The sequence below is a fragment of the Oreochromis niloticus genome, unplaced genomic scaffold (assembly GCF_001858045.2).
Source record: "Oreochromis niloticus isolate F11D_XX unplaced genomic scaffold, O_niloticus_UMD_NMBU tig00007204_pilon, whole genome shotgun sequence".
NCBI lineage: Eukaryota > Metazoa > Chordata > Actinopteri > Cichliformes > Cichlidae > Oreochromis > Oreochromis niloticus.
In genome coordinates, this window is record NW_020328420.1 from 314785 (window position 1) to 337910 (window position 23126).

Genomic DNA, 23126 nt, shown 5'->3' on the forward strand with positions numbered 1-23126 from the left:
GTGTCGCGGAACACCGGAACGAGATATCTTTTTTTCCCCTACATCAAACGGTGCGTCTGCCTACCGAATTGAGGCAGTTGCAGGAAGGGAAGCCTGCTGGAGTTCCAACTGTCGCAACTTGACAGTTGTCTCCACCTCTACCTTTTTCAATTCAACCTCCCTGGCCCTCGCAAGCTCTGCCTCTAAACGCCCAAGTTCCAACTACTTCTTTAGCTGGAACTCCCTCTCTCGATCCTCCTTTTCAAGCTGGAGACGAGCCAGGCGTACACGGAGCCTAGCATCCTGCTTTGAACTTACTGATGACTCTATGGAGAGTGGTTCGAAGTGAAGCAGTGTCATCAGCTTGTCCTCAGACAGCCCCTGAGCAACAGGTGTAGACACTGATGGAGCTACAGCTTGATCTGGCACCTGAGGAACAGGCTGGGACGCCACACCATGCTCAGGTGGACTGGCAGACACTGGCAAGCCAGACAAAAGAGCAGCTTTTAGCTCAGCTTTACGCAGAGCTGTGGATACACCAATGCTATAAAATGATGCCACCTCATGCAAATCCCTCTTCCTATAGGCATCCAGCTGGACAAGCGAAGGGTTTGCCGTAAACATGTCAATATCAAAGGTAGCCATTAAAAACAACAAAAAACTACCCCAGGCTAACAATAATAACAAATGAGAACCACCTCCAACACACAAATCAAAGACAGGTGGGAAATATGTGTGGCCACAGGGTTAACCAATAAATGAAAATACCACCGACCCTCTCCCCAGACCTACCTACTAAAATCTTAGCCTACTTAGCTTTTGGAGTGTGCCAGGTTCGAGGCAGCTTTAAAGGCTAAGCATCAGGTGCACAAAGCACCGACAAGCCGACAGGGAGCTAATCCCCACCCGCGATTACTCCAAAAATAAACAAGGTAAAATAAAAAATAAGTGCCTGACAGAGGAGCTTACGCTCAGCTAGACACTCCCCTGTGCTAACTGGAGAGAGAGCATAGCAGATACAATACAACTAAACAAGCGACCGGCAAACACACCAAAACTTAATTGCTGTTCCTTCCATTCATATCCCGGACGAGCCCCCACATTGTTATGTCCCCATGAAGAGGTCCAGGGGTGTGAGTGTGGGGACCAGTAACAAATGGGTCCGAAAATAGAATGAATAGGAAAACAGAGTTGTTCTATAACAATATAGTTTTATTACAAATAATATAGTTTTATTACAAATAACCTTAACTTAAAGAGCCGGCAACGCCGTTTTTACCAATAATGCCAAAGAAACAAAGGAAGCAGTCGCAGCCACAAAAGAAAAAAACTACCAAACAAATAAGGGAGGCACTTCCTACTTAACTCCTCACCACGGGGAGACACTTCCGGGGCCCACAAGCCTATCTACTCACTACTCAAAGGAGCCTGTCCAAAACCTAGGGAAAACCATGTAGCACCACAGGGGAAAATACCCCCTCACTCACAGTTCATCCCCGGCTTATATAGCCTCAGAGGTGATTGCTGACTGGGCCCAGGTGGCAAACGAGGCTAATCAAAAGCAGCTGTGTCCTGGGGAGAGAGAAGAGTGAGAGAGACAGAGGGGGGTAGGAGTGGCAAGAGAGGAGGAGGTGGAGAGAGCAGGCAAACACCCAACCCACACACTCCCACAGCCTCACAGGATGTAACACAGACGTAGACTTCAATCAAGTTGTAGAAATGTCTGACAGAGGACTAGTGGAAACAGCATGCACACGAGCTCAGTATTGAATGTAATGGAAAAGGTTAAGAATACTTGTGTACATTTTATAGCATATTGTAGTTTTAAAAAAAGCTTTGCAAGAATCTTAGGCAAACTTTTTCTCACTTTATCATTATTAGGTATAACATATAGAATCCATTTTGGAATAAGACTTTAACATGACAAAATGTGGAAGTGAAAGTGAAGCACCATGAATGCACTGTATGTCCTCTATGTTCTGACGATCAACAATGTTTCATCAGACCAAAATCTGCCATCACTGCCATGGTGTGACAGTTACACATGGAAAGCATCTATATAGATGCTAACTGAGCAAGCCTGTACATGTACTGATTACCTCGTTGAATTACTGTTTTTCTGAGACAAAAAGTTGGCCTTGGCATTTTTGGGTCAGGCAGCCAACCATGATTATCATACAAACCCAAACAAACCCAAACTGAATTAAGTAAGTGTACTTCATCAGCTAAATGAAATCAGATAAAATACTCATAGTGTTTTAATATCAAATTTGTAAAAGTTCTACTACTACATGGATTATAAAGTAATGCACTGTTTAGAGTCCGTGTGATGCTGAGAGAGCACAATCTATTTTCAAAATGATTGGACTGGTAAGTTTTCCCTTTGATTTACTTCAGACGGTAAAGTCTGCGCTTAGAAAGAAATCAAAGCAAGCACAAGAGTAGCTACAAAAAGTGACCAGCAGGTGTCGTACTTTATCAGGCACTTTCTCAATTGTCTCAATATATATTTTTAAATATGATGTTGACAGTAACAGCAAACATCAACTTCCTGGTATTGTGGTCGCCTTTAACATAACACAGATATTTAATATTTAACTGACTAATATTCACATCCATTTTTTAATACTGAATATTTTTTTCATAATTGGAACTAGAGTGAGTGTTACATCTGCAGTAATTATCACTTAGATTTAATCACAAACTGGACTCTGGAAACAGACTCAGCTCTCAGGTATGCAAATATGTCCATCCAAACTTTCAAGCATTGGAAAGTTTATCAGTGTGGCATTTTATTTAAAATAAAACTTTGCCTATTCTTGCTTTACATTCTGGGTCTGAATTTGAATGTAAAATAAAAGTTTTTAAAAAACATTTTGTTGTACACATGTATAATTTCTAAGAGAGTGGCGCTGTGCAGGGTGATTCAGTAAAAGGACTAGATGTTACAATCCCTGATAATGCATTGCTTTAAATGGAGAAAGTCTTGAGGGATGGCTGTTTGTTTGCCTTTTGTTTTGTTTTTTGATTTTTTCTTGTTGTTGTTTGCTTGTTTTTAAGCTTTCGTGCTTGGGGAAATTAAATCTGTACATAGTATAATCCAGATTCCAAAGCAGAGATGTCCTAACCTGGATTATTAAGCATTACTCAAGACTTTTAATAGTATTTAGGATGTAAAATGATGTGTAATATTTTAAGCACACACTTGATTTACAGTAGAAGAATCATTGGTCAAAGATGTCATAAAGTAAAAAATGTGCCAAACATTAACTGAAAGAATTTAAATATGTATAATTTGAAGGAATATGTTCGATTTTACTTGGAAACAAAAAGAAAAACAAAAAATTAAGAAAATTGCATTTCATGAAATGTAATTTCACAAAAACGGAATATGCACAACACAGATGTACAGGGATAGAGATGGAAACAAAAAAAATCAGATTGTTGTTTGACGGTTTTATGAAGCTCATCATTCATTTCTCTGCACCCTCTATTCTTCCAGCAGAGCCAGTTTCATGTCTAAGTGAGCTCTGAGATTCTTTAATAATCGTGTCCCAATTGCAATTATTTCCCGCAGTTCTAGAAAATCAGCTGATAATGTTTCCAGTAGTTCCAGTTTAGGAGTAATGAGATCAACTTTTTCATCAAAAACTCTTGAGAGAGTTACCATGTAGAAGTAGTCTTCTGCCTGATGGAGAAAAAAAACATTTAGCACAAATTAAAACATGTTACATACTCCTTTAGATGCTGCTGTTTTCAAGAGTTACAATTCTGTCAGTGTGTGGTGTAACACATTAAAGGTATGCTGATGTCAAATGAAGTGCTGGTTTTAGTTTATAATTTAGAATCTACACAAATTGCAGATTTTCTCAGCCAACATGTGAGTAACATGGAGACTTACCTTCAGTCTCTCTTCTTCTTCTACTGCTGTCTGGAGGATTTCCCTGAATATTTCCTGAGGTTTAGCAGAAAGAAGCAGAGCATAGTGAGAATGCCAGCTGCTCAACAACACAATAACATTAAAGGAAACAACAAATAATGATGAAAGAAAATATTAATTTACCAGCTGGTTCTTGTTAGGTAGTGAATTTGTGAATTCAAATAGCTTTGTGATGGCTGCATTTTTATAGTTTTCTTCTGCCTAATGAAAAACAATAAAATAACATTTTTTGAAACATTTAAATTTATTACAGTATATTGTGTTGAAAAGACTGTAGTCATAATTTTTGCATGACTGTCAATGTATCACAGATAGATATTTTAATCTGAAATGTAGTTATTGATACTTTATATATATATATTTTTTCTAACTGCCTACACATGACAAACTTTCAAAGTTAGCTTGTGAGCAACTTGGACCCACTTTGTGTCTGTTTCTTCTTTTGCACTCAGCATTTATATTGGAATAAATAAAATAACAGCTGCTTAAGCTTCTATGAAAACCCCTTTTACGTACAGAAACAGTTCAGCAGTTGAGGATTATTTGCAGTGTTTATGTGCAAATAATCATTAAATTTACCAGTTTGTTTTTGGCCCAGCTTGCGATGTAAACGAGACACAGCATCGAGTAGATCACCAGTAACACGTAGAGAAACAAGCACGTGATGACACAGACTCGCCCTCTTGTTCTGGTAGCTGCTTCTGCCATCACTGTGAGAATTAAAACAATATCACTAAGGGCTGTGGCATTTCTAAATTTGCGCTGGTTAGATCTGGCCCAGTCTGTTCCACCACGAGTGAGTCTACCTCTGGTTCATGTACACTACGACGTGTCTCACTGAGTAACGGATTTGACAAATATCGCAATTAAATCTGCGTTATGTGCTAACTTAACCTTGTTTAGCTGAAAACTCATAGCAGACTAACTCCCCCTCATCCCTGTTTCATCGCAGTCACCAAAGGAAGATTGCAACTGACTCTCATATTTGCACCCCATTTTTGAAGCAAGTGAATAATTGTAATGTAATCCTTGATTGTATTCAGTAAAAAAAACATCCAAAGGTACAATGCTGAGCTTACCTGCCAGGTGAATGGAGGAAGACCTGCTGCACTGTACAGGTGACGAATGAAAACGATGAGATGACACGTTGCAAATGCTTTATGTACTCTGGTTATGAGCTGCCCTTTCACTTTTATTTTCAGAACTTACCTTAGACTCCTTTGGTTTTAAAATGTGTTTAGATTTAAACTCAGTAGTTCTGCTACTATGCAATAAACAGTAAATGTTGATAGGTAATTCCTCATATTTAATTTTCCAAAATGTAAACAAATACAGTGTAAATGACACATATGTTGTTGCCACAGTTCAGCTAGGTTTAACACAGTATCCTGAACTGTCCATCAAAGTGAGAAACACTCCAAAAGTCAAAAGTCAGTTGATTCAGAAGGATTCAACTTTGAGAGCAGAGAGTTGCCCGCGAGAGCATAAACCTGCTGAAGCAAATGGTCGAGACCCTGCAGAGGCTGGGCAGCAGGATGATGTAGGCAAAGGTAACAGAACACCTCAGGGGGCTTGGCTGACAGTCGCTGGGAATATTGAGAATACAGAGCCCTTCAGGACACCAGTAGCAGTGAAGGTGAAGTCCCTCAGGGAGTACCAACAGAGACACATTGGAGTCTGGTGACAAAGTAGACCCGAGATGATTTGGCAGGTGATAAACAATGACAGAGGGGTGTGGAAATCGATAGGTGACAGTAGTCTTGGCTTGGATTTCACAAACAGTGTTGAACCCTCAGAATCTACTCTGCTGGATAGTGTAGTGGTAAGACCACACACCTTTGGAATGGAAGTCACAAGTTCGATTTCCTCCCAGTATCCAGTAAGGGTCCTGGCTAGGCCCCCCATGCCAAAAAAACACCAAGCCCTGGAATGGTGCGGCTACGTCTGCAGCCTTTGCACAGCTCGGGCAAGACACATTTCACATTATGTTGTACTCTGTATGATTGTGTATGTGACCAATAAAGCTTGTTTCATTTCATTTCGTTTGTTTCGTTCTATTCACAAGGGAAGAGAATCCCCAAGTTCAGGCTCTGTCAGCACAGCACTCTCAGGGGACATGGAAACTATTGGCTTGGGTCCTGTCAGTTGAGGCCGCAACACTGGATATGCAGTGACTTCAAGCTGACCGCCAGCACCGGACTTCATATCAGATCACTGTCTGACACCTAACCCAGAAGCAGTCACATGAGTGATCCTGCCAACAAAGCCAAATGTTGTGGAAATCTACAACAAATAAGGACTGAGAGACTCTAATGGTGTCTTTCTATCTTATTTATTGAACATCTGCCACTGAATCACACAACCAAAGAGTGATGGTTAGTGTCTGGCAATGAGGACAGAAATATATGATTTAAGGAATACTTGTTTTTGTGTTTATTCCTTAACTTTAGGATTTTTCCCCAAGGCTGCTGTTTATCACTATGTACTAACAAAACAATTTCATGCCTACATTATGTAGCACACCGAGCAGAAAAAGACTCCAACATAAAAGGAAATTACAAGTGGATAATTACACAACAGCGATTAACTGTATTAAATTGTCTTTTTCTTCTACACTTGTTTTTATAGGAAACAAACAACTCTTCCTTTGCTGTAAGTACAAATACTACAGTAAATGTCAAAAACGAAAGAGAAATTGATAGACACATTTAGAACAACATGCAGTGCTTTACTCTTTTGGGCTGACATATTTGAACAGTCACAGTATTGCCTTGGTGAATAGCCGGTCTGTCAAGTTTTGATCATAAGCCAAGGCTTTATGCATCTCTCATAGTGATACTAATACTGGCTAGATTAGATCAGATACTGTGTGTATAAAGTGATACAATATGTACATTACCACCTCTGTCTAAAACCAAAATCAAATTTAAAAGAAAATGTGTGGTAATTAAGCTTTTTTGAATCAGATAGTGGAATGCATGATATGATCAGGAAGTATTAATCTAACATGTTTTTAGAGAGACACTGAAGCAAATCCCCAAGGTCATGTGGAGACTCCACACAGAAGAATCCTGCCCAAGTTAGAACCCAAAACCCTCTTGCTGTGGGTTAACCACTGCTGCCAACAAATACAACTGTGTGTTTGTATGTTCTTTGACAATAGTTAGTGACCATACAGTATTATGTAGACTGTGTGGAGGTAAAGTATGGGGGCACATACAAAACACACACTAATCCAATTTATGTGCTACAAAAAAGGGGTAAGAATTTTAAATGGATAGGGTTGCACTATTCATTAAACTATCTGCCTTAAAATGTTACCATTTAGTTGATCTCAGCACTGCAATGAAAATGTACAAAACACTAAATAATCTACTTTTAAGCTGCTTTCAGAAGTTGTTTGAACTGTGGGAAAAGGCATGCTTATCAAAAGTGAGTGTCAGGACTAATACTAATAAAATATGTATGTCTGACAAGGCCGTAAATTTCAGTAGTTGTGATGAAAAAGAATGAAAAAAAAGTTTAAACCAAAATAAAATGAAAGTATAATTATCAATGACTATAAAAATAGATGATATAAATGTAACTATATATAAAAAGTGTCCTGTCTTTTAATGACGTGAGTGTTATAAATAGTTTTTTGAATGAATGCAAACAGGCAAACTGCTCACCTGACCACTGTCAGTGTCCTCATACATGCCCGGCATCACTCTCACATTCTTCTCTGCCATTTCTGACTTCCTTGTGCAATATTACAGTTCCTCCCTATCATATGCTTTCTCCATAATCACCAAAGACAGAGTTCAAGTCTTTCTGGCATTCTCTATACTTCTCCATCAACACTCCAAAAGCAAACATTGTATTTGCTATGCACTTCCTTGGCATGAAGCCATATTGTCATTTATCCAAATGCCAAGGTTTTTTATATTCAGTAACTTTTTGTCAGCTGATATAGTTTTCTTAAAATCAAAAAGAAAAAAAAGAATTTCAAATTATTATGCAGGTGTGGTGCAATGTGACAGGCACCACTTTAAATGAAGATTCAGCACTTCATAATCTGAAGGTTTTAAACAAGTCTCAGTCAGCTCAATGAGCTTGTCCTCTCAGTTTGAGCTGCTTCCACCTGGCTGGAGATACAAATTGGAATAATGTGGGACTAAAGGCTTTAAGAATTCCTTCGCTACTGAATGATGTAAATGAGAGACTGTATAGATGTGTTGTTGTTGTTGTTGTTGTTGTTGTTTTTCTTGTGTCTGTTTGATGTTAGGCATTGTGTGCTTGTTTGCGCTTGGCTGTAGTTGCCAAGTTACCCTTGGGGAGAAAAAAGCTTATCTTCACCTTAACCTTCCTACAAATATGTTCAAAGATGACTTAACATTAATCACTTCTACAATTTTAAATGCATCTCTGTTAACAGGCTATGTACCAAAGGCTTGTGGTTGTAATAAACCCCAAATTAAAAAGCCGAATATACAGTCTTACTCTCTGCAGCTTCTCTTCTCCTGTTATCCCCCCAAACCCCCATCCCCTTAGAGTCTGTGCCTGCTCTCAAACAGGCAAAAAAACAACTTGAACATAAGAAATCATAAAGAAAGAATAATAGAGTATCCATGTCTGCACCAAGGTGTAAAACTGTGTGATCATATGCTCCTCACATACAAGGTTTTGAATAATCAAATCAGATTGCAGCAGAGAGCAGCGAGCACTGCAAAGTGTCAGCAAGATCTGTGAAACTGACAACACAGACATTGTGAATAAAATAATATAAAAAGCTGAAAATGAGCACTCTGAGCCTTGTCAGGTCCTTCAGCGTTCCAGGTGCTATTTAGCAGATGTTCACTTTCATTACTTACCAGGACACCTGAAATTATGCCAAGTCAAAATGTGTGTCATTAGTTTTGTCTGTTGTTGACATAACTACCAGAGCATGAAGAGAATGTAAATGTTTTTATTCTGTATTATTTTGCATTGACATTGTTTTCAAACAGGTAAAACAAGTATTTTCAGAGACTATTTTAGTGCAAATTAAAGGGATGCAGCACTTGTAAATAAATACTTATGTATTTACAGTTCAGTGTGCTGCTCCCCAACGTTTTCAATCAATGTCTTTATTGTTCTCAGTTTCTTTTCCATGGATGCAATTTCCTCATCAAGCTCTTCATTTGTGCTGTCTAGTTCAGCTTTGGTTTCTTCTATGGAAACCTTAAGGTCCTCCATATCTGTGTCAGGATCTGTTTCACCAACCAGTGTGTCGATTTTCTTGATCACTGCTATCATTGGGTCCATGAGAGCCAGATATTCATCTACCAGCTCTGAAGCTTTCAGCATGTCTGACTTGCACTCCTAATAGGAAAAAGAAAATCTTCATGGCACAAGATCAATAAATACACAACAAAGTCATGCTTCAAAGTCATGCATGATGTTATTCTTAATGCACACAAGGGACAAACTCAGTATATTTTATATGCAGTGAGAAACTTTTACTGACCATCAGTTCATCCATTTCCTGTTGTGCTTCCTTGTAACTTTCCTTGAGCACTTCCTGGAACTTAACAGGGAGCATTGACATGTGGTTACAGTTTATAATGGCTGACAGAAACTTTCATATAGTTTCAGCAACAGATGTGATTGTGGTGACTCACTGACATGCATTAGGTAAAAAAAAAAGATTGGACTTAAAGCAAGCATCAGTTTACCAGTTGGTTCTTGTTTATCAGTGAAGTTGAAAGGCAAATCAGACACAGCAGGGTGGACATGAGGAACAGGCCTTTGTTGATGCTGAAAACAGCCACCCCTCTGCTTCTGTCCAAAACTGCTGCTGCCATCACTGTTAGGAGTAAATAACATGAATTTTTTACACTGTAAGAAAACAAATAGAATATTTACAAAAAAGAAACAACATTAGAAAATTCGAGGGAATATATATTCTAATTGAAAAATGTACAATGATAGCAATACACAAACAATGGTAATAGAAATACTCAGTCGAATCTGCAACCGTCTGATTAGTGAAAAGTTCTAGAATAAACTATGATGTTGTAAATGTTAGTTTTCAGCTTACCTGTGATGCAAATACAAGCTGATAAATGAAATGAAGAGATGGGACTTTACACAGTGCTTTAATGCAGACCTGCAGCCACCTCCCTGATGGCGCACATCTGATATGTGTTTACATTGAGCACTTTCTGTTGTTTCACTTTCACAGAAATCTTCATGACGTATTAAACTAATTGCATCATTGTGTTACAATACCACCAATACACAGTCTGGGTTTCCAATAAGTACAGTTTTCAGTCAGTAATTTGTAATATGGTTATTTCAAACTTTCTCTAACAGTAATAATAAACCTATTAACTATCTATGTATATAGGTGCCTTTAAAAAAAGAGATGAAGTTAAGAGTATATATAATAAGAGCAAGTCAGACTTTTTCAGACCTAATAATGTATTTTTTGTAATTTGACAATTTAGAGAACGTTACACTTAATGCTGGTTTTAGTAGACCTAGGATAGAAATATATATAGTAGTTTTATACCTATCAGTACCTGAAGAGCAGAATGTTTTTTTTTCTTATCATCATGTAGATTAAGGTTTACACATGACCAATTTTGTGATTCAGACTGAGGCACAAATATTGTGAATGTGAGTGAATATTGCTTTAATCCAGCAGCAGACGATACCTTTATGTGATAATCCAGTAGCCTTATCACCTGGCAGTGAGGCATAAACAGACATATTTCAAAAGCCTGAGCCTTATGTTTCAGAGTGGTGAGGAATGAGTATATATTAAATTAATGATATGAGTGTATAAATTGGTTAGCCTTCATCATGTGACTAATTGACTGGTGTGCTACACTTATGATATATGATATATTTTATCAGTGAGTAAGCATTGGACAAATTGTTGATTATCAAACATGAGCTTTATTTGCAGACAGGGTTTATTTTTCCAATACATTATTATTAACTGTCAGCTTTACTGATACTACTTAATACAACAAATTATAACAATGTTATAATAATGAGAGTGAAAAACTTCACACTGAATCTGCACATTATGGAAGAGAAGCTTTATGAATACAGTGGAATCAGCGAAAGAGACAGACAATGACTAATATGTTACAGTTCATCTTTATGCCCCTCTAGTAATATTAACCACTTCATAATTCCACTTAGTTTCTCTTCATTGTCCTTGAGTTCTGCAGCTTTTAACTCAAGGTGTTTGCCTTTGTACTTCTTGGTAGCATCCATGAGCTTCTTTAGGTCATCCATGAAATGCCTCAATGGCGTGAGCAGTTTAAACTCTTCCACTGTATTTCTCATTTTAAATAGATGGTCTATTAAGCGCGTAGCATCATCATAGATTAGTGGAGTATAAATTCTATCTAGCTTGTTTTCAGCCTGACAAAAAAAACCCAAAGCAAAATCAATACATATATCCTTTTTATATTATTTATATATCAAAGATATAAAAAGATACATTAATGGATTTTATTTATAGTTATTTGTTTTTTTGGCTTTGCTAATTTCATAACATTAGAAAGATTTATATTAGCAGTGACAGACTCTCATCCATAACATGAACATTGACACTCACCTTCTTTCTCAGTACTTCTTCCTGTAGTTTCTCAACATTTTCTCTCAGTTCCTCCTGTATATTCAAAGGGAATGTCAACAAACATGTGAAGCATGTGATTACGCCAAAAGCGAAACAAAAACAGTCATTTTCCTTGACCCAATACAAAAACAATGTAATTTTAAAAAAACAAAACTAATCAATAATTTTATCAGTTGATCCTCATCTATCAGTGAATTTGAAAGGTTAGCTGGATACAGCAGAGTGAAAATGATGAATAAGCCTTTGGTGACTGTGATCCCACTCACTTCTTTGCTTCTAGGCAAACCTGCTGCTGCCATCACTGTTCTGAAACAACAACAAAGAGCAAACTTACAAAGTAAACTTTTTCTTACTATGAGTCACGATATTAGATTACAATTTGACAACAAAATCTTCTCTTAATACAGCGTTACAGATCATACCTGGTATTGGAAGGAGAAGCGATGAATGACAAAATAATTGGATGATACACCACACGTACGTTATATAAGACCTGGTGTTACCTCCTCTATGGCACGGCTCACTTATGGGTGGGAAGGTCTGTGGGTGTATCCAGCTATATTTGTATTTACTTTTTTTGTGCATAATTATTTGTTCTTGTAATTTTATTAATTCAATATGAGTACAGTGAGCCAGTGAAACACAAACAAAATACTACAATAAGTTCTAAAAGTAAAAGAGAAAAAGCAGGTGTATCCTTTATGTTCACATACTTGAACTGTGACATTGTAACAACAAATATTGACACTATCATAGTTAGCCACATGATGGTTTTTTTCCGTTTGAACAGAGTTTAAATGATCAAACAGACAAAGTGTAGCTGCGTAAGGGCCACAGACGCCTACACAGAAACCTCCATAGATTTTGGCATTTTAAAGGTACAGTCAGTTTTTTCGTAAGTTATGAAAACAAAGTGTCTAATTAAGTTTTCAAAAAACAAACAAACTGGTGGATCCTTATAAACTTAAAATTAATCAATTAAAAGTACAGAGGAGCAGACATCGGGTTGTGGAAGCCGCTAATGTGCCCTGGCATCTTAAATATGCTGGCTGACATGGACATCCATCTAATCATATTTTATGCATGTGGCTAGAGAACGACAACACAGGGCTGGCCCCTGGCATAAAGTGCCTTTGTGGTTGTTTAGGTTAGCCCTAGCATCGCTAACCAGAAGTTAGCCCCAGTAGTGGCTGGGCAAAATTGGAACAACTGCATCATAACGCTACATCTCAGTATGGACTTTTGATTATCCTAACACTGAATAAATGGCTCCTAAAAGAATATCTAGGTGCTCAAAAGAAAAAGAAATAAAAAGAAAATTGGAGATGGAAAAAATAAAACAGGATAAAGGTAAGTATTATTTATTGACTCTACCAGAGTGAATTTGACGATTCTTATTTCAAATGGTCAACTTCTTATATCAAAGTCGTGTTTGAATATATGTAACAGTAAATAGCCACAGTACCTGACCTGCTGGCTCAACATAATAGATGAGATGATGACTCTGAAGCATTTCTTCTGAGAACATACTTATTTTATGACAGTTCGTTCGCCAACCCAAGTGGATTTGTAACGTGCGGTGGAGATGAAGCCAGCTGCGGAGGTGTGCAGGTGGATGGCAAATGAGCAAAAGCTTCTAACTTTCCAAAAGTACTCATTTATTTAAAATATCAAAAATAAAAGTGCTACCTCTACTACACATTACTTTTGAGCACAGTAGTCCGTGTACACACGGAAGAATCCATTACAGAGAGATGGTACGAAGAAGAGCAAAAAATCAGCTCAAGAGGACGAAGGCAAGGAAGACAGCAGGTCCAGATGGAATCTGCTCCAGACAGCTCAGGGACTGTGCAGACCAGCTCTGTCAGGTGGCCCTGTACATCTTCAACCTGAGCCTGAGCCTGGAGAGGGTTCCTGAACTGTGGAAGACTTCCTGTGTGGTTCCGGTGCCAAAAATCGCACACCACAGGGAGCCCAACCACTTCAGGCCTGTTGCCTTGACTTCTCATCTGATGAAGACCATGGAAAGGCTCATCCTGCACCATCTTCAGCCACTGGTGGGCTTAGTGATGGACCCCCTGCAGTTCGCCTACCGTTCTGTAGTCGGGGTGGATGACGCTGTCATCTACCTGTTACACCGATCCCTCTCTCACCTAGAGCAGGCGGGGAGCACTGTGAGGATCATGTTTTTTTACTTCTCCAGTGCTTTCAACACCATCCAACCTGCAGTACTGAGAAGGGAGCTGGAGGGAGCTGGTGTAGGCAAACAGCTGACTGCATGGACCATCGACTACCTTACCAACAGACCACAGTATGTGAGGCTCGATGACTGTGTGTCCGAGGTGGTAATCTGCAGCACGGGGGCACCACAGGGCACAGTTCTCTCACCTTTCCTGTTCAGCCTTTACACTTCAGACTTCTGTAATACGAAGTCTGAAGTGACGATTGCCATCTACAGAAGTTCTCAGATGATACAGCCATCATTGGATGCGTATCAGACGGGAATGATCAGGAATACCGAGGGGTCATCAGTGACTTTGTAGGCTGGTGTGAGACCAATGTACTCCAAATCAACGCCAGCAAGACAAAGGAGATGATCATAGACTTCAGGAGGAAGTCACCCCCTACAACACCGGTGAACATCCAAGGGAAAGACATTGAGATAGTGGACTCTTATAATTACCTGGGTGTTCACCTCAACAATAAACTGGACTGGACTACAAATACAGACATCCTGTATAAGAAGGGCCAGAGTCGACTCCACCTGCTGAGGAGACTGAGGTCCTATGGAGTCTGCAGGACTCTGTTAATAAGGACATTCTATGACACTGTGGTAGCATCTGCCCTTTTCTATGCAGTGGCCTGCTGGGGGAGTGGATGCACGGACAGGGACAGGAGCAGGATTGACAAACTGGTGCGGAGGTCTAGCTCCATTTGGGATGTCCCCTGGAGTCTGTGGAGGTGATTGGCGAGAGGAGGATGTTAGTAAAGCTGACAAGGAGCGCTTTCGCAGATCATTCATCCCAACAGCAGTTAGACTCTATAACTCCTCAATCACGATGTCATAAGTCACTGGACACTGTGAACATCCACGGTCACCACTTCATGCATAATGGACCTTCCATGTGTATGGACATGTGCAGGTATATATGTATGTATATGTATACATATGTATATTTAGTGTGTACATGTGTGTGTGTACATGTCTATACATAGGAATAGTAGTGGTACAATAGTTATGTCAAGCTATATAGTTTATGTCTTGCATATTTCCAACCATATCCTTAATCACATACTGTGTATGCTACCATTGTATATAGTGTATTGTCTTACTTCTTTTTCATTGATTGTACTTATTTGTATTTTTGTATTTCCTTGTGATATCTGTACCTGCGCTGAGGTCACGCAAAAATTTCCCCATCGTGGGATCAATAAAGTCTTATCTTATCTTATCTTATCTTCTCTTAAAAAAGGGGGTGACACACCAGTCATGAGACAGGAGGCGCCATCATGCGGCGATACACTGCATTACAACAGCAACTGTTACAAATTGTAGACAAAAATAATAACCAAATAACCTCATAGTGTTTTCTTGTATATACGGCAAATCTTTTCACCTGACAAACAGCAACTAGAAAGTAATAAATTTATCATTAATTTTTGCTAATGTCTTTTTCATTAGAACAAGCTATACTTGCTACTCATTTTTTATTCATATTGATTTTTCATTGCTATTTATTTGTTCTTTTCAATGTTATTTTTCATTTTCTTTACTGATATACCTTTATTGAGAATAGAAATATTTTACTGCTATTATTTGCTGCTATTTTTATAATCATCATTAACATTTCAGTATTAATAGTGATGTTGCATTTAGATGCATTCAGATGTTCAAATATATGGTTATAGTCTTTATTACAGGTCCAAGAAGAACCACTTTAAACGGTTGAGTTGAATCTATAATTTAAATGTTTTTAATGCTTCTATGATCTCAGTGTTTCTGTGTAGAGGGCAGAGACAGGAAGTTATATGTCTTTGAAGTTGCAGGCTTTTGCAGAAGTGAAACTGAAAGCAAAGAGAGCATTTAAGGGCGAGACACACATACAGACACATATAGTACGAGAGGTCACGACACGTACGCAGTACACAGCATGCACGCGCCCTCGCACGTGTACGCACACACATATTTGATAGACTCATGTAGGTAAGAGTTTATAACTGCAAAGTCGAGGCGTACGTGGTAGTCTGTTACAGGAAGTGCACCTGATGTTCCAGGAGATAAGCAGATAAGCCTGGGCAGGATGGAGACAGGAAGCGCTTGGCGTCGACCCGAAGAAGATGTTCTGTTTTAGACTATGTTAAGAGTCATTGTGGTTTTGGAGTGACGTATGCTTTGTTTAAATCTGCCTAGCAACAGAAAAGGGGGCTGTACTATCTTAACCCTATAAAACCATTGTCTGAATATGGTAAAGACAGTTCAATACTGATTGGGTTGTTGAACTCACACATGTGTTCATTAAAATGCCGTCTAAATTGCACACGCCTGGATCTGTGGTTATTTATGGATTCCTCTCTCAATATTTGAACCTTAACACCTTTTATACAAGTTGCTTTCTTTCTTCGCCTAGCAGTGTGGTGGCTGTGCTGGAAGTGTTTTGGGGCTTCATATAAAATCTCAGTTAGGGCCAGAACTCATAAGCATTTGTGAGCCATGGGGACAACTCAAGGTAATTCTAGGCTAATCTAATTACTTGTAGCAATAGGAAATGAGCTGGATGTCATACTGACACATGGATTTTGAAAAAAAAAACCAAACAAAAACCAAAAGTTTGTCTTATGTGGTTATTATAGCTAGGATTATGCAGGGGTTAAGAAAAGAGAATTCAGCTGACTGATTGGAGAGTACAGTCTGCAATCTGATGACATCTAGTGGTGAGATTTTACACAATACAACAATCAGTGAATTATACTTGTGTCTAATAAACTGTTATGATAACTGCTTTAAAGCCACTTCATATTTTAACAAAATCTTCACAGCTTTTTTTTTTCAAATTTAGTATATGTAGTGTAATAATTTAACTAGAATTGAATTCATAATAAGTTGGTTCACATTCTTTTGAACTTTCTCTTGTAATTTTATGTTTTGTTTTGTTGCCTTGATATGTCAATATATGAAATTTGTCATTTATCCAAATGCCAAGTTATTTATAATCAGAAACCTTCTGACTAGATTTGAGAAAAGCGGAAATGTGACAGTTGAATGGCGATAACAGTGACAGGAGAATAATGTAAACTTTAATAAGTCTGACCTGAATTCAGTGCCAGTTTTGGTCATTAAGCACAGCTTGGACCAAATCAAAGTAATGCTGCAGGTTTTACATGTTAAGTTGAAGAGAATCAGGAATGAAGTATTATTATATATTGTGTCACTTATATATAATTGTAAATAAGAATTAGTTAACAAAAAACACAGTGCTATCAATATAAATTGTTAAAATGAAGTAAAAAGGAGTTGGCCTAGAATCAATTTTTCCACAGGTAATACATCCATCATATTTCAGATTTTATTTAAAGTGTATAAATGAATGAAAATGAATCACAGTTCAGGCAATAAATGATGTCCACCTCTTTCATGAAAACATCGTATATCTAAACAACATGTATTTATTTTGAAGATATTAAATAGAAACCGTTAGAGTTCATCTCGTTTCTCCTCTAGAAATTTGATGATGTTCTTTAGTTCTTCCAGTTTCTTTTCATTGTCCTTCATTCTTGCTTTATTGTGATCTTCCGCCCCATTAAACCAAACCCTGGATTTGTCAATGAAGCGACTAAATTTGTTCATCAGTTCCAGCACACTCAAAAAAATGAAACGTTGACTTTAATTAAATTTATTTTGTCAACAGGTTCCACGAAATTCTTTAGTTCATCTAATTTTAAAAAACTACTTAAGATTAACAAGAGATATTTAAGACTACCTAAATCAAATTATGTTGTATGAACATAAATGATATATTTACAGGTTAGATAGTTTAGATTAGTTACTTCAACACATTTCTTATTTGTGGCAGTAAAATGTTAAATTTAAGTTAGATTAATTCAAATATTATATTTTCAGCCACCTTGTGCTTTACTAATTAGTTTTACATAAATCTATTTTGTCAACAGGTTCCACACAAATGAATTAAGTACATCCAACTTATTTTTTTAAATTTCTTTTATTGCCAACACATTCAGTGAGCATTTGTGTAAACCCAGTCCAAAATAAAACACAACAGGTCATTAGGGTTAGTAACTAACAGTATGTAGACAGATGCAACATCAAGACTTTAAATTAAATGTCTGTATCTGCCAGAAATAGAAGAAAAAAACATTGAAGACCAAATAACATGTTGATAAGATGACACTTGAGTTACGTATGATGCTAATAAGGTCTGTGGAGTGCTTTTTCTTTTAGTGTCTAAAATGGATAGCAAAGTTGGTATTTGCAATGATTGCTTAGGGTCAGTCCAGTAACACAACGCCAATGAAGTGTTTTCCTTTAACAATGCAAAGTGAAGTGTCCACCTCAACAGCCACAATTAAAAAAAAGTAATGTTGTAATAATTATAATAATAATAATAATAATAATAATAAATAGTCCACTGATATTAGCAATCAAAGAAAATTATATCACCATCCCAAATAAAACTTAAATAAAGCATGCCAGCATTATGGTCTAACAATAAAACAGCTTGTCAGCGTTCAGTTTTTTTGCAACAGCACAACAGTAACCATTTAACACTTGCCACCCTCAACGTTTATTTTACCAGTGTTTGGGCAAAAAACTTGGGTTGTAAACATTTTAACATGGAAACAATTGTTCGTCTTTAAAAGTCCGCAAAATATACATTCATCCTGCATTCCTAACTTACCCTTATTCTTAGTATGTATTGCAATTACCTTTACAATGCACACAATGTAACACAAACAGAATATGAACATATTTCCACCTCATAACAATATACCTTGAACGCTAATATACACACCACCCTTCAACATTTCTGGTGCAGTATCATCTCTCAATTAAATCCTTTAAATCTCAACACTTTTGATTGTCTCTTACTAGCCCCCCCTCCCCCCACAAGAGTAAAATCTCTCAAATTGTAGTAGTTTACAAACTTTTCAAAATTTCTCTTAAATGTAATTTTCCCTTTATCTGTCATTTTCAACAAATTACCGTTTTATTCCCATTCAGCCTCTGAAAAACTTCTGTCCATCTGACAGAACATTCATCATCCAAATTAAGGATTGGCTTATTCGTTCAGTTTATTCTTGAGTATCTGTACCTTGGTCAAGAGTCTGCTGACATACAGATGAAGGAAGAGCTTCTGAAGTACTTCAAAGAAAGCTTTCAGTCTCGAGGTTAACTGAGATTCAGTGCATATATCCCACCCATTAAGAGTGCACATGCAGAGGCCATGTTTTCCAGGTCATGCAGAACACCCTAGATGGTTATGTTAAGGTTCAAAAGTTGGAGAAAAGGAGTACGGAGGGCTCACAAGCAAATAACAACTCTGGTCCGGAAGATGTGGTCAAAGCAAAGATTTATTGATAACACGCGTGGAGTCCGAAGCTGGGCAAAGTCAGCAATCGAACTGAACTCACAATGATTAGACAAAGGTTTTATATGGGTACAATAACAAAGCCCCCTCTTTTGCAAAAATAGACAAAGTACAGCTTACATCACTTAAACCACAAAATGTTCCTGCTAACTTTAACATATTTTAAAGAACATCACGTCTCATCTCCCTCCCGGTGTCGCCCCGCGTACGCCTCCTTATCTTCCCGTAGATCAGGTATACTTCCTGTAAGCATCTGACAATCTGCCGGCACAATTTGCAATTGCAGCAAAAACACATCTTCACTTCTTACCTACCAAAATAGATCTGTTATGGTGTGTGTGTGTGTGTGTGAGTGTGTGTGTATGTGGGTGCCTGCTGTGTAGGCTATGTATGTGTCATGACCCCGTCTGCACCTCTGCTAACCTCACACCTCTCGTCTTAACCTGACATAAGGCCTGTGCACCTACACAGCTGAACTCTGTGTAATTTCTAGGCTAAATGTCACACTCGAACCATGAAGGAAACTTACTCAAACTGAACATAACTGAAACTTAAACTTACTTAAAAGGATATAAATGATAAATGATACAAACTTAACTCTTAGCTCTCAAGGATATAAGGATATAAGGATATAACTCCAGGCATCTGACATGTAAGCAGGTGTGTTGCAATTCCTTTCAGAGCTCCTGTTCTTCTCACCGTGTATTGGCTGATCCTTAACGCCTGCCAAGAGTTTCTGACCTTCACTTGACCAGGAGCCACAGCTCTTTAATAAGCTCAAATGCAATCATGTGTAAAAGATTAAAATCATTTTCATAACAAAAGTTCTCTCTTCTCAGATCTACCAATATGTTTGCTCGTCTCTACTACAGTTCAATCATTGAAAATCACTCTGATCAGCATACTTTGTGGAAATTACAGATTACATCATAGCAAAAGCATTTTTCAGACCCCTCAGTTATACCCACATCGGCTGGAGGAGTGCTGACATCAGCTTTTTCAATGGTGAAGATAGCAAGGGTAATTTGTTCCAGCTCCCTCTGAACAGCTGTAGCTGTAGCTTAGACACAAAAACAAAGAAAAATGGCGTCCAGTTAAATTTAAAAAAGGAAAAGAAAAAAAAAAGAGCCAAAGCTACCCTTTAATGAAGTAAACACAATATTAGGAACATGCACCCCAGTGCGCTACTATTTTAGACTACAGATTCAACAATAAATATAAATAGTTTGGGTATACAAGAAGATTCCCCAAAACATTTAAACAGGTTCCATGCAAATTACAACAACAACAACACTACAACATGCAACAACATTAGTTATTCAAAATTTGGTTTAATACAGATAAAAAACTAAACTAAAATTACCAACCAATTATTCTTTGAAGAGGATGCTTGGGTCTTCATTCAGGTAAAAAGGTAGTGCCCTGAGGACACACTCCCTCCCGTTTTCAATAGTTTCCTTCTGTAGAGAGTGGCAGAGATACAGGAAGAGAAAACAGATATACTTTAGGATGACACAAACTCACATTATACGCAAAATGAATGACATATTTACCGCACAGATAGACATGTACACAAGACCAACTAATCATCACATGGACATGAATAGTTAACCTGTTGGGTAGGGTTTCCACCGCATTATATATGTCCATAATGGAGGTATAGACAAACTAATACATCATCGTTTTTGCATTCAAAAACTGATCTTTAACATCAAAACATTCACTTATGGTTTAACCCGAAATTGAGGGATCAGATTTTACTTATGTTTAGGTAATTTTAATTTTCCAAAGTTTTGAGTACCAAACTTTGTCTTGCTTAATATAAATGTAAGTACACTGTGCAGCTACCATACACTAGCTGTTTAAATTTGAAAGTGATCTTATTAGCCATAATATTTTGCTACCAACAGAATAATGCACCTTTGTGGCTGGAGCCAAAGTTTGTCTAATTTTCTTCACTGCAGCACCTCCTTTTTTCTTGAAGACTTTTATGAGCTGGTCAGTGTATTGGTCAAGTTGTGCAAAAAGCCTTGGAACAAGTGGAGCAGTAGTAATCCTCACAAATTCTGCTTCCACCTGAAAACATGTCAACAAACACAACATACTGTACTGTAAATATACATACTATATGTACACATATACATACTTTATAACTGAAACTAATGTAGAAAGACCTCATTAAAGCTATAATTTTAACACAAACATTTACACAAAATGCTAATGGAGCCATTACAGCTTTTATTGTTATATATCAAGTTCCAAAAAATATTGATCACAGCTGATCTGAAAAGAATTTCATACCTCAGGCCCTTGAACTGCAACCTTTACAATGGTTCAGATCTGGAGAAGAAATAACAGGGGCATTGAATGGGTCACTAAAGAAAAATTAACTTATAAAACAGTTTTGTTTTTAAAAGTATAACAGTTCACATACCACATACAAGCTCAGCAGTACCACATACACCACATCAGTATAGGAGGGAGCAGGTAAAGGCAGGATCTGAGATTTATAAAATAAAACAAGAAATTCATTACTTAATTTCAAGAAGCAAATTATTGATTGAATTACAACTAAATAAAATACTACTCAGAAGAAAAGCAAGAGATTGACACTGCCATGTGCTAACTTTCTATAGAAGCAATTATCACCAGGTCTGTCGACTTCCATTGTCTGCCCACTCATATGTCGTGAATAATTTTATTTAAAAAAGTAAGTAAAGTAAAGTGATTCAACAAACTGTAATTTATAACTATGCTGATCTGTATCACTCCTAGGAAACATGCTGTATTTACAGACCATTTTTACATAATACAGATTACTGATAGAGCATAACAATGGTGTCACAGTGGCTTTCGCCCTCGACTTTTTGGATTTTAAATGTCACTTTATGCTATCCTTGCTATCCTATTCGATATTTATGACTCTCGGATTACAGTAAAGGAATCCCAAGAAAGCAAATGAAAAAATAACCCCATGAACCCCTGTAGCTAATCCCTTAATAAAACCAAAAACAATAAAAATGTTTCTTACACAGTCCACAAAATAAGCATGTTAAGCATGTCCAGGACCCAGTAAAACTAATGTAGAACAAGCGCACGCAAACGATATAACATGTCTTATAAGCAGTGTTGGGACTAACGCGTTATTAAGTAATGCGTTACAGTAACTACGTTATTATTGTGGTAACGAGCACGGTAACTAGTTATTATGCCAAAACCAGGAACGCGTTACTCGTTACTGGGATTTAGATAGGCTCGTTACTCGTTACTTCGTGTGGTGGATATCGCGGAGCTTCCACAGATTCAATAACATTAGCAAGTGGTGGAAGCCAGCAGGTGGATGAAGGAAAAGGGAGGCAAGAGGAGAGACCCGAAGCGGCCGCCGGTCCGAGTGTCAGGTGAACTGAACTTCAGGTAAGAAGTTATGACCTGCAGTCTATCTGAGTCAGATATAAACCAAGTTTAGGTGGCGTTTATTTTCGGTATGCTGACATTTTCGTACTGCGTGCTAGCTAGCATGACGGAGTTTGTATACAGCTGTGTGGGTGCTATGTTACTGATGTTGAACTTTATTTTGTTCATACGGTTAATTATTAGAGTTGCCAACCGTCCCCTAAAAAACAAAATCGTCTCGTATTCAGAGAAAATATTACGCGTTTCGTACTGAGGTGAAAAGGAACACAGTTTGTCCCGGACTTCAGCTACAATGAAAAAGACACAAAGCTGAAGCTGCACAGCTGCCTCTTCTTCTCTCATTCTCTCCCGTTTCTACTTCAATCACGAAACTGATCAATGATCAGCTGATCGGCTTTTCTCTCTTGTTTATTTATCGCCCACTTTGCGCCAGAAAGAGGAAACCAGCGGATGTCGCGTTAAACAACAGCAGCACGTTTAAGCTTGATCAGCTGTTGTTAGGATTTATTTAATATTAATTTCTAGTATCAGCTGATGTTTGCTGGAGCCACATCTGTAAAGCTGCTGGTCA

General features: G+C 37.8%; 1 long non-coding RNA gene across 3 annotated transcripts; it reads right to left on the bottom strand.

The window, feature by feature from the left end:
* Positions 1-20098: 20098 nt before the first annotated feature.
* Positions 20099-22244, bottom strand: LOC102079479 (uncharacterized). Of its 3 annotated transcripts, XR_002060032.2 has the most exons (6): positions 22173-22244; positions 21576-21641; positions 21443-21481; positions 21062-21217; positions 20509-20601; positions 20099-20201 (listed from the first exon to the last, which is right to left on the bottom strand). It is a non-coding gene; the product is annotated as an uncharacterized LOC102079479 (long non-coding RNA). The 3 variants fall into 3 exon arrangements; XR_003218194.1 differs by lacking the exon at positions 22173-22244 and having other exon boundaries at positions 21576-21851; XR_003218195.1 differs by lacking the exon at positions 22173-22244 and having other exon boundaries at positions 20105-20195; positions 21576-21851.
* Positions 22245-23126: the final 882 nt, after the last annotated feature.